Source organism: Solanum pennellii, chromosome 9, assembly GCF_001406875.1.
Source record: "Solanum pennellii chromosome 9, SPENNV200".
Taxonomy (NCBI): Eukaryota; Viridiplantae; Streptophyta; class Magnoliopsida; order Solanales; family Solanaceae; genus Solanum; species Solanum pennellii.
The window spans coordinates 35,205,508-35,224,527 of NC_028645.1; the positions used below are offsets into that span (position 1 = coordinate 35,205,508).

At 33.7% G+C, this 19,020-nt stretch overlaps 1 long non-coding RNA gene across 1 annotated transcript; it reads right to left on the reverse strand.

Moving 5' to 3' along the window:
• Positions 1–579: 579 nt before the first annotated feature.
• On the reverse strand, positions 580–1,861 carry LOC114073990. The gene is made up of 2 exons (XR_003574514.1): positions 1,352–1,861; positions 580–901 (listed from the first exon to the last, which is right to left on the reverse strand). It is a non-coding gene; the product is annotated as an uncharacterized LOC114073990 (long non-coding RNA).
• Between the last annotated feature and the right edge of the window lie 17,159 nt (positions 1,862–19,020).

Genomic DNA, 19,020 nt, shown 5'->3' on the forward strand with positions numbered 1-19,020 from the left:
GGGGGGGGGGGGGGGGGTCAACATCTATTTTGTATACATTAAAAAGTAAGTTAACAATGTATTTTGTTTGCATGGACCCTTGAGGCCTTACTAGATCCCCCTAACCTTAACTATGTGGGACGTAAAAAGGTTGTTTTTGCTAGCTTCCCCGCTCATGCAAAAGTAGTTAGAAATTATTTAGAATAATGATTATGTTAATTTTGAACTTTGAAATCTTTACGGTAGTTGTTTTGTTGAAATTAAATAAAGTAGTGAAAAAGTTTGAAACTAGTGATATTAGTTCTATTATGGAAAAGAAGGTTTTTGAAATAGATTTTTTTGTTTGTTTCAATATGTTTTTGTGGATTGATGTAGTGGTTAGAATGTTCATGTTTGTTATTTATTCAATTCAAAGTTAAGTTGATGATGCATCAGTAATCAATTTTCTATTTACTTTCAACTGTGTAGTTTCTCATGCACAAACAACAATCTTGATTCATACCAAGTAACCTCATAATCTCTGGTTGTTGGAAAAAAGTATTCCTCAGTGAAGGATTTCAAATTTAATTTTTTTTTGGTAACAACTGTAAAAGATTACCATAACCATAAAAAACACAATTACAATTAAAGAACACCTTATTTCTATTGGTAGAAATGAGGTCTCCAACAAAACAAACAACTAATTACAGCTCTAGTTCTCTAATAAACTTCTACAATTCTGTGCTCTCTTAGTTTTAGCCTCTATAATATCTACATTCTTATTTCTAAATTTCTTCCAATTTCTAGCACGCTAAGTATGATAAAGCACAACTCCATAGCAAGCTGCTATAACTTCCTTCTAAAATTTCCTCCAATGCTTCTTCTTGATGTTTTCTATGACCTGTTGTATACCTCCAGCAGAAACACTTGCCCCTGTCCAGTTCTGCAGCCATACATTTATGGGTTCAAATTTGAATTTTTTTTGTTGATGATTGAATCTTTTGGATATTATCATGCATTGTGGAGTATTTTGTCGATCTCATATTTTTTTGTAATTCCATTTTTGGCTTCTGAAGTTCCTCAACGAGAACTAATTCATTCCTTTTAGTCATGGAATGCACGTTGTTACTTATGACTTTTACATTTTCCTCCAGAGTCCTGCGACATTGTTTTTAATACTTTTCTCTTTCCTAGAGGATTTGAAGTCATTAATTAATATTCATGAAAACGTTGATTAAGATTTTCATTTTCTTCTCTTAGAGATTCATAGTCTTTTGACAATTTCTCTTTTTAAGGACATGTTGAGTGATATGCATCTATGAGGGTACAAAATAGAGATCTATTTTCTTATTTGAATAAAGATGCATATTTTCTTAAATTTGATGAAAATTACCTTGGACATCTAGTCATCTTCATCTTTTTTTGAGCCTATTCCAGTCATTTGTGTCATGATTGTTTCTTTGGACTCACACAGTTTCTTCCATTGCAAGTAAGAATTGGTTTTCAAGTCCCGCCTCATCAGATTCTTCCCCAGATGAATTTCCCATTGCCGCAAAAGCTTATTTGATAGATAAATAACCTCTTGATTGATTAGTATATGATTTGAAGGAATGTGTTGATTGTTCCTGATCTCTTTTTACTTTTCTAGGTTGTTCCTTTTGTATTCAAGAGTCCACAAGGAATAAAATTTGATGATATGATCTAGGCTTCTGCATTTGTCGTATAACGTTCTCTGATGTCTTTGTTCGTCGTCTTTTGAGGATTCTCAAATGATCTAGGCTTCTGCATTTGTTGGAACCTCTTCTTCATTAAAGAAATATTCTCTCCCGGGAAATCGTCATTTTCGGTTGCTTTGTGGACTAGGTTCTTATCTTTCCTTTTGTCTCCTATTTTATTTTCTTGATTACTAGTAAATGGGTCCGCGCTTCACGCCATTAAAAATTTCTTTTTTAAAAATTTATTAAAATAGAACTCTTCTTGTATTTTGATATCATAGTATTTTTTATATCTGTTTTTTAAGAGTAAATAGGTTATTCAATTATATTTTACAAATTGTTTTATTAAAATAAAAGGAAAAATTAGAAATCATAGCATTTATTTTTCCTAATATACATAATTTCATTTTACGATGGTTACATAGTGTCTTTAGTTATAGAGTCACATGAATATATTTTTTTAATTTTCTTCTTTGCAAATTTCTTTAGTATAATACTATCATGTAAACTATAAATATTAAATATTTTATAAATATATACATAACTAATGTGCTTATCAAGAGCAAATGTTTCATAATCATATAATATGTCAAAAACTAATATGTAGTGATAATGTGTTTTCTAAAATCAACATTCAATAATGTAGTTATAATAGTGTTTTATAATTGAAATTATGCTTAAAGAAAACATTAAGGAATCCTCGAGAGGATGAAAAAGAAGTAAGAATAATGGAAAAAGTTCAAAAAAGTACTTCCGTGCGAGAATAATCATCATTGTATCATATAATTATAATTATTTGCTAGTTTTAATTCTATCATTTGACATTCTATTTTATTTCACTTTTATTAATATTAACATTATTATGACAACAAAAAAAATCATATGAATTTTTATGCTTGATATATTGGTGGATAAAAGATTTCTTTGGAGAATGTTGTAAATAAATATATTCATTATATATATCTTATTATTCAGCTCATAGGCCAAAAATTTCCAAAAATCTCATCCATCATCAAAATTTCTAGGTCACGTGCTTCAGTAATTGCTTCAACTTTGCTTTCCAATGATTCAGGGACAACATTAAGAAGGTTTCTGACAGTCTTTCCAGTTTGTACTATCTTCCTAGTGAGTAGATTTCGTTAATGATGACAGTGAATCATGTATGCATGTGTTAAATTATATTTCCTTCCCTCATTCTGGACAACTCATATTGCCTATTAGGTGATCAATTATGGATTTCTTTACCTGACTTGTCCCCTCGTGCGTTGTTTGTGGTGTCTCCCATCTTACTTTAACGTGTGGACATGCTGAATTCTATTATACTCATTTGGAACTATTCCACATTTGAATATTTTTTAACCGTTGTTATGAATTGCAAACTTGTCAGGAACATCCCATTCCTTTATCTCCTTGAGTTATAGCATATGTTCTTCACCATCGATCCATAAGACTTTCCATTGAATGGTGGTGTTAATGTCCTTCATGTGCATTAGGTGGTGCAACCATTGATCATTTACAAGGATTGAAACTTTTATATGAAAAGACCTCTCTCAAACCAATTGAAGAAACCGTAACAAGTTAACAAATACAAGAACCAGGTTTTTTGTACTAATAGAGAAAATAATAACTTAATAGAATGACAAAGAGACTTATCGTGGAAATGCTTCTTGATAACCATGACCTAGAACGTGTAGGATTTCAACAACTTCTCACTAAACTTCAAAGAGAAACAGCATATTACCACGCAATAATCAAAGAGACTAACTTTAGTACCTCAACTGTAATGATTAGCTATAAGTGCTAACTTTGATCTCTAAGAAGTCAAACCCCGTTCTTGTTACAAACTCTCCGAGATGCCAAATTCACCTCTTGTTACAAAACTCACAAGCTCAGTTTCACACATTGAATAATTACCACTCATCAACGAATTTAATTTGTACTAACCACACATCTAGTTTCAAAAAGAAAACCTAATTATTGTTTTTCTTTCATCTACAGCGTTCTACATAGAAAAACGCGTTTTATGATTGCGAAAGATAATATTCTCTTTTGCTCATTATCTATTTACAAGGAAACCCTAGTTTATTCCATCAAGGAGAGTTGTTAGCCTTTAGGTAACTTTTCCTTAAATAGAGCCTCCTAGTCCCCCCCCCCCCTTTCATTCTATGTTTGTTCTTCTTCTCTTCTGAACCTGGTGTATGTTTTCATTATCAAAACCTCTTGAGGATATTGTTGTGTCATCATATTTGTTTTGATTCTCCAAAAAAGACCTAGATTCCCTAAATTTCTTACTTTAGGTATTCCCCCTAGTCATGTATGTGGTTTTCTGGTAACTAGTTTACACAAGTAGTATTCTATTTAAGTCATTTCTAAATTGAGCAACTAAACCTAGTAATAATTCCCTTGACTAGACACAGTCAGAATTAAAACGTTATCAATTGTAACGACATTCATTCATATACAAGTGAGTATTGGCCTGGTTGAGCAGAATCAGGTCAGATGATGATTTCATTTTAATATGCTCCAAAACATGTTCTCCCTAGGACGTTGTTCCCTGCTTTAGTAGAGGCTACTATTGCTTTTATACATTCATTTAATGTTTAAGAATTCGTCAATACTTTCAGATCCGTAAAATAGATACAAAGTGCTTAAATTTGTGAGAAGTGCTTCTTTTGATGTTGATACAAGCTAGTCCTGACACTATTTTCTATGGAGAAAAGCGGAAAACTATAACTCTTACTAAAGAAGTTGATGACAAAACCTGGGAAAAATGTTACGGAGTGGACTTGTGAACACTATCAGGTAACTACTACAAATTAAGATTGCCTAAAGGCCTACTTCCAAGGGAAAAAATACAAATGCAAGGAGGAGAACAAAAACTGGACCATTGTTCTTTTTCCAAAGAAGTAAAAAATCATCCAACTTGTGGAGCGTCCTTGCTATGATCTGATATCAAGTCGAAACGTTAATGATCCACCATCCTTGTTGATAGATAACAATGTAGATGACTTTGTAAACAACAAATTTAATGAAAAGCAAAACAATAGACAGTTCACGCTTTGGAGTGAGAATATGGATCTTTTCTTAAAAGACGATGGAGGCATATAGGGTACGTAAGAAGCATGTTTGGCATCTTCAACAATTTAATGGAAAAGACAAGCAGTGTTCATACAAATTATGAGTAAAAATTATTATTCTCGTTTTTATGATTTTAAAATAGTATCAAATACGCAAAAGAATTATTATGTTGAGCGAAGTAAACCTGGTGTTGTCAGTATTACCTTTGGATCTATGCGTTGCGATTTGTCTCTATTATTGTTGAGAAGATCAATTAATGAGAGTAAGAAGAAGAAGAAGAAGAAGAAGAAGAAGAAGAAGAAGAAGAAGAAGAAGAAGAATGAGGGAAAAATGTGTAGAACTAAAACTGATATTCATTCAAATAATTGAAATCATGTGTCTGTACATACATATATACAAATATGTTAAGGCATCACTTTCACTGCCTAATCATCTAGAAGATTCCAATCTAACTAACTTCTAACTACCTAACTAACAAACTGCTTACGTGTATAATTAGTTAGTTACAGTATAAGTTCACAACACTCCCCCTCAAGATGAGAATTGGAAAATATGTTTTTCATTCTAAGCTTGCCAATTAGTGCTTTGTATTGAGGTTTACACAACCCAATAGTGAGTAGGTCTGCTTCCTATTCTTTTGTTCCTATATGTTGAGTCTGAATAAGGCCTTCAAAGATTTTCTCTCTTATAAAGTGACAGTCTATGTCAATGTTCTTTGTTCTTTCATGAAAAATAGGATGCGCTGCTATTTGAATTGTAGCTTTGCTATCACAAAAAAATTGTATAGACATTCTGATTCTATTCCCAACTCTTTGAACATCCCCTTTAACAATACTATTTCAGCAACAGTAGTAGCCATACTTCTGAACTCTATTTCTGCAGAACTCCTTGATACAGTGCTTTGTTTCATTGATTTCCAGGAAATCACAACATCTCCAAAATTGACTATGTATCAAGTGACTATTTTCTGATCTCTACACAAGCCCCCAATCTGATTCACAATATGCCACATGCTTCGACTCTTTTTTATTAGGCATGAACAAACCAAGACCTGTTGTTCCTTTGACATACCTCACTACTCTTAATGTTGCCTCTATGTAGGATTGTTTTTGCGAGTGCATGTACTGACTAAGAACTTGCACCATAAAAATATCAGCTTCCAAGCATGATCTGTTAACTATATATCCCTAATGCCCTTATCACTTGTTCTTCTGCTTTTATCTTTCTTAGCCAGGTCAAGTCGTATCATAGTCAAATACAACATCCCTATTAGTCTTTGATACTTACGGTAGTCCTCAATGGATTTATCCTCAGCATTGTTTTTTATGGCTGTGCATTAATCAAACATAGTAGAAGTCAACTTGTGATTAAACTCTAGTGGAGTAGCTGCAGGTCTGCACCTGCTAGTCCTAGTTTAGATACAAGTCCCAGTGCATAGTTCCTCTGATTCATGAGGATATCATCAGCACTTCTACAGAATTAAATGCCAACAAAATATTTTAGCTCTCCAAGATCTTTCATCTTGAATCTATTCTGCAGATCCTAACTTGTGGGATGAGACTAAGGCTGCTTCCAGTGATCAAAATATTATCAACATATACAAGGATAACAATAAGCTTTTGTCTTACTTTTTTTTCTGAACAATGAATAGTCATAGTGAGATTGACAAAACCCCATATCAGTCAATGCTTCACTAAGTTTAAAGTTCCACTGCCTGTGAGCTTGTTTTAGGCCATATAGTTACTTGTGAAGTTTGCAAACCATATATTTCTCCCCCTGGTTGGCAAACCCATCAGGAACCTGCATGTAAACCTCCTCAAGAAGATCACCTTGGAGGAAAGTATTGTGTACATCCATCATGAATGGAAAACACCATGGAAGCAGCCAGAGTTACCATACACCTCACTTTTACCATTTTGGCCACAGGTGAGAAGGTTTTAGAATAATCTAAGCCTTCTTTCTCACTGTACCCTTTAGCAACAAGCCTATCTTTTCATCTCTCAACCTCTTCTGAGGGTTTGTATTTGACTTTAAACGCCTACATCAAATAGGAACTTTACCAAGAGGAAGAGGCACAATAGACCAATTATAATTATCCTCAAGAGTAGTGATCTCAACATTCATGGCATCAAACCTATGAGAATTATTGCAGGCCTCCCAATCAGAATTAGGTTCAGATAAGGCAGAGTAAGCAGCAAGAGAAGCTCTGTATGAAGCTGACAATATAGTGTATGAGATATAGTGAGACATAGGATATAAACAAGTTTATTTGGCATAGGAAATGACATAAGAGTCTAGCCAAACAGGAGGCTTAGAAACTGGTAGATCTTCTTGGTGCAGAAACTGGTATAGATTCAAAGATTGGACTTTGTACGGGTAAAGAAGAAGTACTAAGAGAGTTAGACTCACTAGAAGAAGAACGAGGGATAGAACTGGTCATGTTTTGAAAAGAATTATCACTAAGAGTGAGGACTGGAAAGGAAGGAACATGAGAGGACTTGAGATTTTTGAAAGGAAACACATCTTCCTTGAAAATAGTATATCTGCTGACAGTAATACAAAATATATCAATTCTGAGAGGAAGAATACCCCATGTTAACAATAGGAACAACTCTAGGAGCAAAGTTATATAGGTGTCTTGGATCAGTGGCATGACAGAGAGAACAAAACACCCTGAGATGTTGAAGTGAAGAAGTGTGACCATAGAGTTTTTCAAATGGAGGCTTGCCTTTTAATACCATATAGGAAGACTCTTCAAAATATACACTGCTGTAGAGACACAGAAGCCCCAAAACATCAAATGAATACATGCCTGAAACCTCAAAACTCTAGCCATATCAAGAATTGTCCTATGTTTCCTCAACTACTCCATTCTGTTGAGATGAGTAGACACATGATCTTTGATGTAGGATACCATATTCTTTGAACAAATCAGCTACTTGATAATTAAGAAACACAGTACCATTGTTTGATCTCACAAACTTTTCAGCAATACTAAACTAAGTTTTAACCGTACTTACAAAATGATTCAGAATCACAATAGAGTCAGACTTATTATGTATTAAGAAAAAACAGGTATATCTGGACAAATCATCTATGAGAGTTGGGAAATATCGCTTGCCATCAAGATTTGGAACTCTGTATGGTCCCCAAATATAAGTATGAACAATGTAAAATATAGATACAGAAGTACATAGGCTATTAGGAAATGGTAACATTGATTGTTTAGCAACTGGACATAAAGTACAACACATATCATTCAAGGGAATGTTGTGTATACACTTTATTATACGAAGAACTTTAAGAGGGTCATGCCCTAGGCTCTTATGAAAAAGGCTAGTAGAACATACATTTGTAGACAAATATGAGGTAAAGCTAGTAGGACTATCGCAATTAATAAGACTACCACTACTTCTGTTACATGAAGATGAACAACCAACATAAGATTATCTCGATTTGATAGCTCAAGGAAGAAAATCTAGGCTTTGATCTTCTTAACCAACCCCGGGACCGTCCAATTGAAGAGATCTTGAAATACACAAAAATCAGGAAAAAATACTACAACACAGTTGAGTTGTTTGGTTAATTGTGATACTGACAAGAGATTGTATTTGAATTCTAGTATAAACAGAACATCATTCACGACTTTGTGCTTGAGAACTAGTGAGTCACCTATATGAATGACTGAAGCTTGACTTGCAGTAGGTAAGTTTACTTTGTTGTTAATTTCATCACCAGAACTTGTACATTAAGTCAACATACTTTGATAATGAATTATGTGATTCGATGCACCTGTATCAATGATCCAATTGAAATTAAGAGTACTTGATGTGCTAGTAGTAGCAACATTAACTACAATATCCACTTCCTTGCCATTGCTCAGCATATGAAGAATTTAGGAATATTGTTCATGAGTGAACAATGATAAGACCTTTGCACCTGGAGTGATATTCATGTTAGCAGTAGAGCAAGATGAAGCAGTATCAGTGCTCTGATTTCAACCACTAGCATTGTTAGCATGATAAGGTGATGTTCCTCCTTTCCTCTTGGGGTAGCCATGTAGTTTGTAGCATGCCTTTCTAGTGTGACCTCTAACATGACAAAAATCACAATTTACAGGAAGTTGCCCATTATTTTGACTAGACCTACCATCACCAAACATCTGCCTAAAGCCTCCATTACCACCATTGCTAGAAGAAGTAGCCTGAGATCCTCTTGCTCCATTGTTGTTACCAGCATAGAAGGGGATTCTATTGCTCATACGAGCAGTTATGAGGATGTGTCATTAAAGAAGGAATAACAACCATTTAGTCTTTGACTCTAAACATTTATTATCATAGCATAATCCTGATTAACATTTGGCATAGGAACTATCATAAAAACCTGAGACTTTTCGTGAACATATGACTCATTCAATCCCATTAGAAATTACCACTGTTTCTAGAACTGGAAGTGTTCATCATATTTTTTTGACTCAGGGTAGGCATACGATGGAGGAGTCAAGAAAGTCTCAAACTCATCCCAAAGCTCTCTCAAACGAGAAAAATAGCTAGACACAGACATAGTTCCCTGCGATAGTGTAACTATCTCCTTCTGGAGATAAAAGGCTCTAGAGGCATTGAACTTATTAAACCTTTCACGCAAATCTTCCCAAACACTAAGAGCATCTAATCCATAGATTACAGTACTAACAAGATCCTTAGACATACTGTTCATGGTCATCCCAAGACAATTTATCTGCATCTTTCCCATAAATCATGCATAGAGACATCATACTTATCCTTTTTATAGGTTCCTAGTAGAACCCTACCTTGTTTTTACCAAGTAAAACAAGTTTTGGGGATTTACTCCACAAAGAATAATTTTTAGAATCTAAAAGTCGAATGGAGAAAAGAATAGAACCTTGAGAATCTGAAGAATTAATGAAGAGAGGGTGATTGTAATCTACTGATTGAACTTCAGCTGGTAGAATTCCAGTGGAATCAGTGGTGCCAGTCATGGTGAATCAACAACTCGAGATCCAAAAGAGAAAAAAAAAACGAGATCTACATAGCAACAAATATTAGAAAGCGAGAACCGTGATGATATTAAAGATCTAAACACATGGGAATTCCTAGCTCTGATACCATGTTGAGAAGCTCCATTAATGGGAGTAAGAAGAAGAAGACGAAGAGGAGGAATGAGGAAAAAAATGTGTAGAACTGAAACATATACACTACAAAAGGACTCTCAATTACCAACAAAAAATTTGTTGATAATTGATCAAATTGGTTGGAAATAAGTTACCAACCAAATGTCAAATTATATTAATCCATTGCAAAAAATCTCGTCGGTAAATATCACCAACTGATTTTAATTTGTTGGTAAACTTACCAATCAAAAATTAGTTGGTAAACACCCCAAGATGCTGTTACAAAATTTTAAAATATGTCCTTGAAAATTCCGCTGGTAAATTTACCAACTAATTTTTAGTTAGTATATCGTTATTACATTTATTAATGAATTGAAAAGGAGTTAGTAAATTTTTTTCTGCATTTGTTGATTCATACATTGGTGATTGGTTGGTAATTTTAGTTACAAATAGTTTGTGGTTGTAATTTTCCAGTAAATTTTAAATACTTTTTTAAATTTTTTTTTGTTTTTTCATCCGGTGTTCGGTACCCACATTGGAGCCCGACTAAACCTGGATTCACGCTGGTAAGTCCCACATTGGGTGATAAAGCACTACCTGAAAAAGATGATTATGTATCCAATGAGAATCGAACCTGAGACATCTTGGTTAAAAATGCATGAGTATTTACCACTACACTACAACCCTTGTTTGTAATAAATTTTAAATACTTTAGTATGATTATTTATTTTTCTAATAAATTTACTAATTGATTCTCAGTTTATTGGTAATATATTATTCAAGTTCAATGTTAGGTTAGTAATTGATTGACAATATGTTCAAAATATTATTAACTAAATTAATATTTAATAATAGAATATTTATTAATTTATTGCATTTTAAAATATAACAACACGAATATAAATCCAAAAATATTATTCAATTTTCTAAATCATATTTGAATATGCAAAATCTATGGTAACAAGTAAAATTAATATCTATAAGACACATATCATTGTATCAAAAAATTTAATTTGAGCACGTTTACCAAAATATTAACCATGTCTAAATTTTGAGCAAAAGTTAAAACGCCTAACAACACAAACTGAAAATGGAAGTCTCAAAACCTGAAACAACCATCTTGTTAGATATAAAAATGACCTTTCGAAACTAATAGAACCGACAGAATTTTCCTATGAGCACGTTTACGAAATATACCAAGCAAAATCAAATTTTTGCCAAAGTTTAAAGTTAAATCGTCTAATGATGCAAACTGAATATGAAAACCTCAAAATTCAAACCAGTCATCCTATAAAGAAAAAATGACCTTCCATAAATTACTGCTCTAACGAAATTCAAACTTGAGCATGTTTCCCAATAAAATAGACCTAATTCAAATTTTAGCCAAAAGTTAAAAGCTAAACGCTTAACGACACAAACTGAAAATAAGTCCCGAATCCCGAACAAATTATCTTATGAGATCAAAACTGAACTTATATGGCTAATTGCAGTGACAAAATTTCAGTTCGAGCACGATTACCAAAAATATTAATTAAAGTGAAATTTTGGAAAAAATTTAAAAGCTAAAATGTCTAATGACATAAACTAAAAACAAAAGCTTCAAAATCCGAATCCTCTATCTTATTACATCAAAAATGTCATTTTGCATCTAAATGTTCTATTAAGGGTACGTTATCAAATATATTGACAAAAGTTAAATTTTTGCAAAAAATTATATGTTAAAACAACCTAATGGCACACATTAAAAATGAAAGTCTCAAAACTCAAATCAACTATACTACTAGATAAAAAATGACCTTTAGAGTTAATTACGCTAACAAAATTCTCATATGAGCACGTTCACAAAAATATTTACCAAAGTCAAATTTTGGCCTAAATATAAAATTCAAAAAACCTAACGGCACAAACAAAATGAAAGCCTCAAAATATGAACCAACCTTTCTGTTAGATAAAAAATGACCATTTGAAGCTAATGACACTGACGGAGTTCTAATCTGAGGACGTTTACCAAAAATATTGAACAAAGTCAAGTTTTGATTAAAATTTAAAAGTTTAAATGCGTAAAGACACAAACTAGATATGTAAGCCTCAACACTAGACGTTGATTTATCTTAAAATTTAACTTCAATTGGTACTTTACAAACTATTAAAATATGAGTAAGTAATTAATAATTACCATTAAATTTTATCAGAGTTGATAATAGTTACTATTCAACTAAACATTCATATGTAAAATTACCAACTAATAATTAATATGTTGGTAAATTTTACCAATGTATTAGTGATCGGTTGAGATATTAACAACTATCTTAATGATGCTAGTAATTTACTAACTACAATCTTTATTCGTCGGCAAAATTTCCAACTAATTTGATATTGGTTGGAAAGATTACCAACAAATTACATTTCGTTGCTAATTTACCAACACATTTATATTTGGATGGTAAATTTAGCAACACAATCTTGTCGTTGGTAAATATTTGGTTAGTAATTCATTGGTAATATGTTAATAAATTATATCGACAATTTTTTTATCATATTTACCAACCGACATATACTTTCTTGGTAATATTAACAACAAAAAGTGTCTGTTAGTGATATTTCTGTTGGTAATCCATTGATAGAAGGTTGCTAAATTTGGTGCCATTTTTTCCCGCCGTTTTTACCAACTAAAATACGTAGTTAGTAAGATTTATGTTGGTAATATGTTTGAATTTCGTTGTTCAGTTTCAAAATATTATTCGGTGAGAAATATGTTGGTAATTTGTTAGTAGAATACTAACCAACTGAAGTTGTTAGTAAAATCTGTTGGCACTTTGAGGTTTTTTTGTAGTGATCAATTCATTCAAATCACGTGTTTGTACATACATATATACGAGTATGTTAAGGCATCACTATCATTGCCTAATCATCTAGAAGATTCCAATCTAACTGACTTCTAACTACCTAACTAACAAACTGCTTACGTGTATAATTAGTTAGGTACAACATAAGTTTTCAACAATTATCTATTTTCTTTTTCCTGTATACGAACTAGTACCTCATTGTTTTCATGGAAAATGGATTTCACAAAAGTACCTTCTGATACATGTGGTGTGATTTATCTCTTTATCTATTTGTGCAAAATGTTTAATTGTACTCATAGATACGGATCGGTAGTCTCCATCCCCGATTCAATTATCCCAGAATCACAAGATATCATCATTGTCACCTCAAATATTATGTATAAAAAATAAGAAAATCAACAAACATACATACATAGAGCAACACAGACCAAAAAAAAAAACAATAGTATATATATGCTTTCCAACTTCGGTGACCCAGTAATTACCAGGATATAAACATGAATCAATGGTTGTTGCTTTTTTTGTTTGGAAAATGATTGTCTAAAACAAGAGAGGGGCAGCCACCCTCGTAAAGAAAATTCTTAAACTCTCTGTTTTGCCTCATTGTATTTTTTTCTAGGCTAACCTTTTCTTTGTTGGAAAAGTTATTTCAATTTTTCACTTAATAACTTTTTCTTTTTATACACACAGCTATTTCATGGAAGAATCTTGATGGGTTTATGTGGCAATCTATCACTTAAGTTTACCGGTTTCTTATTATATTTTAATTTTCTCTTTTGTGTAGCTTGTTTACAGGTATAACTTATCTAAACTCACCATAGAAATTCTTGAGAAGCCAAGATCATATTGGGTTATAAAAGGAGAAAAATAAATTTGAAACAACATCAAAATAATATTGTTGACCAATCATCTTCATTAAACTGATGATCTAAAGACCCTTCTAGATGCTTTCATCAATGTAACTTTACGAGTTCTTCAAAAATATGTATGATAATTGTTGCATTATGAAAGTACAAGTAAAATGTTATATTCTAGACTCATGTTAAATAAATATTCTCAAACATTAAAAAAAATGAATCTAACTTAATAACTCAAACGCTCAACAATGAATTTTGGCATAAGGACAACAAATCTATGTTAATAGACATATCTTTTGCAGTTTAATATTTTACTTTTAGTTACAATATTTTTTTTCATATTCTTCAAAAATAAGCTTGACAAAAATAATCATAACTCATACCAAAAATATTTCGAAGATACTAATGAGAAGGAAAAAAATAAAAAAATATTAAAAAAGGATGAAAAGCTTTGTCCATGTCAGATCAAATATATATCAAATGAAAAATAATAAATATATTTTTAAGGATACAAAAAAACAGCAAGGAAAACGATACATTAAAGGGAGGAACATATGAGATACCCAATAATGATAACAAATCATACTAATAATAAAAGTTCCTATGTTTTGAAATAATACCTGAAAAAATTGACAAACACTTCAATGAAATTTGAATCCCTAAAGTACTCATAATATCCACTGATAAAATTTAGTAAAAATAGATAACAACAAAAAAATGAGCACACAAAGTTGTTTAAATCTTTAGATGATTTATTGAAAAACACAAAATCACGTGTTTGTACCTGAATAAATGACATTGATGATGAAGAAATTATGGATTTGTAAGGGCATTAGTTTTATCGTACCTTCAACAATATAACTACAAAAAACTTGTTTGCATATTCACTTAATGTTTGTAATTTAATCTGTTGCAAAGACGTATTCTCTTTGTTATACGAATGCCAATGGGGGAAATTGAGACCGAAAAAACTTTTTCATACTATTTGGATATTTCAAACCTTGTCCAGATTTGTAGGAAATCGGAGTCACTACAGTGTAGAGAAATTTTGGTAGCAATGAGGTGAACCATTTGCTGTTTTGGTTATATGAGTAGTTAAATAACTTGTTAACAAACCCGTACGATTTTACGAAATTGAATTTGAGAGAGTACATCTTTGGAAATTGAACTTAGCATAGAGGGTATTTTTTGAGTGTCGTCGGTTAGAGGTATTTTGGAATTTGGTTTTTGCAAATTCTTGAGATAACTCACTGGTTCGAGAATCTGCCCTGGCAGGAAATTGTGCTACTCTAGCACTGCTGTAGTGGTCGGATGGGTGTCGTTGTGATAGGTAGGACACGAATTAAAGTCGTTACTAAACCCCTAAATGACCTCATTATGCACTTTTTGACTTTTTGAGCTAGGTAATGAACCCCAGGCGACTCCTACTCATTTTTTATCATTCTTGAGGATAAAGGTAAGGTTTTCACTTCCCGAATCCATTTTTGATCTGTAGAAGGTAATGGAATGGGATAATAATGATTGATAAAGGTTTTGTTATGGATTCTATGGTGGAAAAAACCATAAATTGGTTAATTGGGATTATGGGTTTGATCTCGGGTTCATAGAATTGTTATAGTTTTAGTAATTGGCGATTGTTTGTTGATTCCCGTGTTGTTGTGATTATTTGTAGACCAACGACTAGCGGAACGAATCCAGAAAGGGAAGGATAAAGTTTCATGCGTTTTCAATTTTGTTTCGAGGTAGGTGATGGTTGTGCTTCTATTTTTGTGTGATGTATATGCATGTTCTTGCTTCATAGTGTACTTGTAAATGTATGAATGTTTGAAAATTGCTCTTATTATTGTTGAGTACATGACATCATCCTAATGCTATTGATAGACCGCACTTAGAAGAGTTGTGTTAGTTGCTTTCGAATTCAAGGGTGAGCTAGTGATATACCGTGGTTTCACGGTATTTTTAAAGCTTTTTCCTTAAGTTTTGTGTGTTTCCAAAAGCCTTTTTGTATTGATTTTTATGTAAGTTTCCCTTTATTTTCAGGAAATCTGTCTAAAGATTAACGCGGAAGTTTTTGAGCAATAAATGCAGGAAAGATACCACCTACGGAGCTTGTGACGGTCCGTCGTGCCTGTGACGGTCCGTAGGTGGCGTCGTAGTGAAGCTGCTGAAGGATGATGGGGAAGTCTAACCAAGTGTGGGGTTACGAAGTGCATGAAGGACCGTCATAGTCACGATGGTCTGTCATGCTGGTTTGTCGTGATGATCAGATATGTAGTCCCAGTACCCAAATTCAAAGAAGTTTAAGTGTTATCGAACAAAGACCCTCGACGGAGTGTCGTACTTGGAACGGTCCCTCATACCTGTTCGTCGAGGGTAATGAAGAAAGTAGTAGAAGGATTTGTAAAGTATAGGATAACGGAGGCCATGACGGCCCATCGTGACCACGACGGCCCGTCACGATGTCCGTCGACCCAGCCACGTTTTGACAGATTTTCAGCATTTAGAGTCGTTCTTTTATTATGTCTTTGTGTTTTATAATTTGTTGTAAAAACCTCGTTTTTGGGGTTAGACACTTTGTTGGTTAGATTCTCTTATGTTAGACTCTTTGTTAGTAGACTTTTTGATTATGTTATACTTTTGAAGAATCTTTAGTCCTCGATTAATTTCAGTAATTGAGACACTTTTTCTGGAATTGATTGTTGGTGCTTTTGTTGATTAATCAAGTGAACTTCTGGATTTTATTCTTTCTCATTGAAGTTAGTGCATGAATTCTTATATTACATATATGAATATTGTGTTTATGACTATGGGTAACTAAACTCCATAACTAGAGTTGTGGGAACCATAGGCGGATAATGAGGTAAAACCCAACTAAAATAAAAATTCTAGAATAGTGTCTTGCATGTATTGATGATTCTTTTGCTTAGAAGTCTTTTTAACGGATGACCAACGTTAGAACTCGCCTTAATGCTACTTGCTGGACCAAGGAGGTAGATAATGGAAAAGAACTATCAACATAGATTTAGTGTAGACTATCTAATAGGCTAGTATTGATTGGTACGAGGTAATAAAGTAGTCAAATATCGAATACAATGCTTAATATTAGGTAAAGGTAAGGTTAGTATAGCAACACACGTAGCCGGACCAAGGTGCGGGGTGAAATTTTCTAGATGCCGGACCAACGATTTAGAAATACATAACTTATTCCTTTTCATGCAAGATACTAGAAGAGAATTGTTATAGTTAGAATTATCAAGTTAGGAACCTGTGATAAACACTTAAACCCTAGTTACTTTTATTAATTGATTACACTCCAACATTCGAATATGTTTGTTGTTTACATTAATCTAGTTAGTTATTTTTACTCATTTAGAAATAAAAAACCCCCCTTTTATTGTTTTTGTTTTCTAAGGAAATAATTGACTAAATAATAGTAATAATAGATTAAAGTTAAGTCTGAACTATTTTCCTCGTGGGAACGATCCCAACCTCATTAATTGGGTTCTTTACTTGATACGACCGCTTTACTTCTTATTTAAGAAGTAAGTTTGAGCGTATCAAATTTTGGCGCCGCTGCCGGGGAAAGTAGCTTTTAGATTAACTTAAACTTATTAATATAGTTTAGTCGATATTTTAATTATTTTACTTTGTTAATTGTTTTTGATTCTTGCAGAACTATCTTCCTTGTATGCCAAATACACGGAGAGGAGGAGAACCCTTGTTTCCCAACGATCAGGAATTAGAGCGTAGTACACTACGCAACATGAATCAAAACTTGGGTATTAATGATGATGATCAAAACAAGAACATCCCAGCTCTGGTTGATGTTCATGGTCAGTTATTACCCGATGCTCCGGGTGAAAATCAGCAGAGGGGACAAAATCCCGCTCCACGTCCTCAATAATACTACAGCGGCTATGACAATATAGCAGACTCCGATGGGCCAGTTGTCTTGCCCCCTCTACCACCAGGCCACATCTTTGTGGTAACTAGTAGCCTGATGCAAATGCTCACTGCCAGAGGTTTGTTTTCAGGGCTACCTTCTGAGGTTCCACATGCCCATATAGCTAAGGTAAAGGCAGTGTGTAAAAGCTGTGTAGGGAGGCCTGATTTTGATTTGGATGTAATAGGGCTAAGAGTCTTTCTTCTCTCACTGACGGGAGAGGCTGCTATTTGGTTCACTGAGCTCCCTTATAACTCAATTTTCACGTGGAACCAACTAAGGGAATGAGGCACTAATTGACAATGCTCTTATGAAATAGATCCCTCCATTCCATAGTGAGAAGATAGAAGAGGATATCAAGGTTGGAGTTGTTGAGGAGAATGGGAAAGATCAAGAGGTGCCGATTGAGACTAGGGTTGTTCCCCCCCATCGATCCCATGTTAGCTCAATAGATCATGATGTTCTTAAAAGGTTTGGATGCTCCTAGAGTGCTTCCACCTACTCAAGTTCAGGATTATCCCCCTTTTACTAGAGTTGCGGCGATGACGGGTGGAAATGTAGGTTCGGATGCTTTCTTCCATCCTTTGTTGGGTTCCGTTACTAGTAATGAGCATCACATGTTTAGTATGTTCTTGAAGATTAAGCCTCCGGTTTTTTTGGATTCTAAAACTGAAGACGCTTATAAGTTCATCTTAGATTGTTATGAGAGGCTGCATAAACTATGTATTGTTTACCAATATGGGGTTGAGGTCGTGTCCTTCCAACTTAAAGGTGAGGCCAAGCAATGGAGAGAGATTACATGGAGTGAAGATCTTCTACTGTACCCCAAATCACTTGGACCCATATTCATCTTTTTGTTTTTGAAAAATATGTGCCTAGAACCTTGAGGGATAGGAAAAGGGTTGAGAAGATGGACTTGGAGCAAGGTGGGATGTATGTAGTTGCTTATGAGGCCAAATTCCATACTGTATCTAGATATTTTATGCAGTTGGTTACCACAGAGGAAAAGAGGATCCACTTATTTAATAAGGACTGATTCTAAAATGCAAGTCTTATCTGTTCGTATGACTTCTCCAAAAAGATGCTTCAATGAGATGACAGACTATGTGAAGAAAGTAGGGGAGGGGGTGAGGTGAGACGGTCAGGACAAGGCATTGACTAACAGAGCGAAGAATTCTGCAAAATTTTCAGGGCTCCTATTTTAAGCGATTTGGTAGGCCAACACTGGAAGCCAAACTAATTCACTCCGCTATGCCCACCTCTACATATAACTATTCGAAAAACTCATCTTATAATTCTTAGGGTAGCCAGGGAGTCGTGCTTTCGATGGGAAGCATACCACCTGTGATCGTATTTTTGACAATTTTCGAGAACTTAGACGTATGTGGAGAGATTTCCCCTACCCATGTGTGCTAGACTGCTCACAACATCCCTCTAGTGCAGTGGTACCCACGGGGAAAGGTAACAATTGTAGAGGACGTCCACAAAGTGG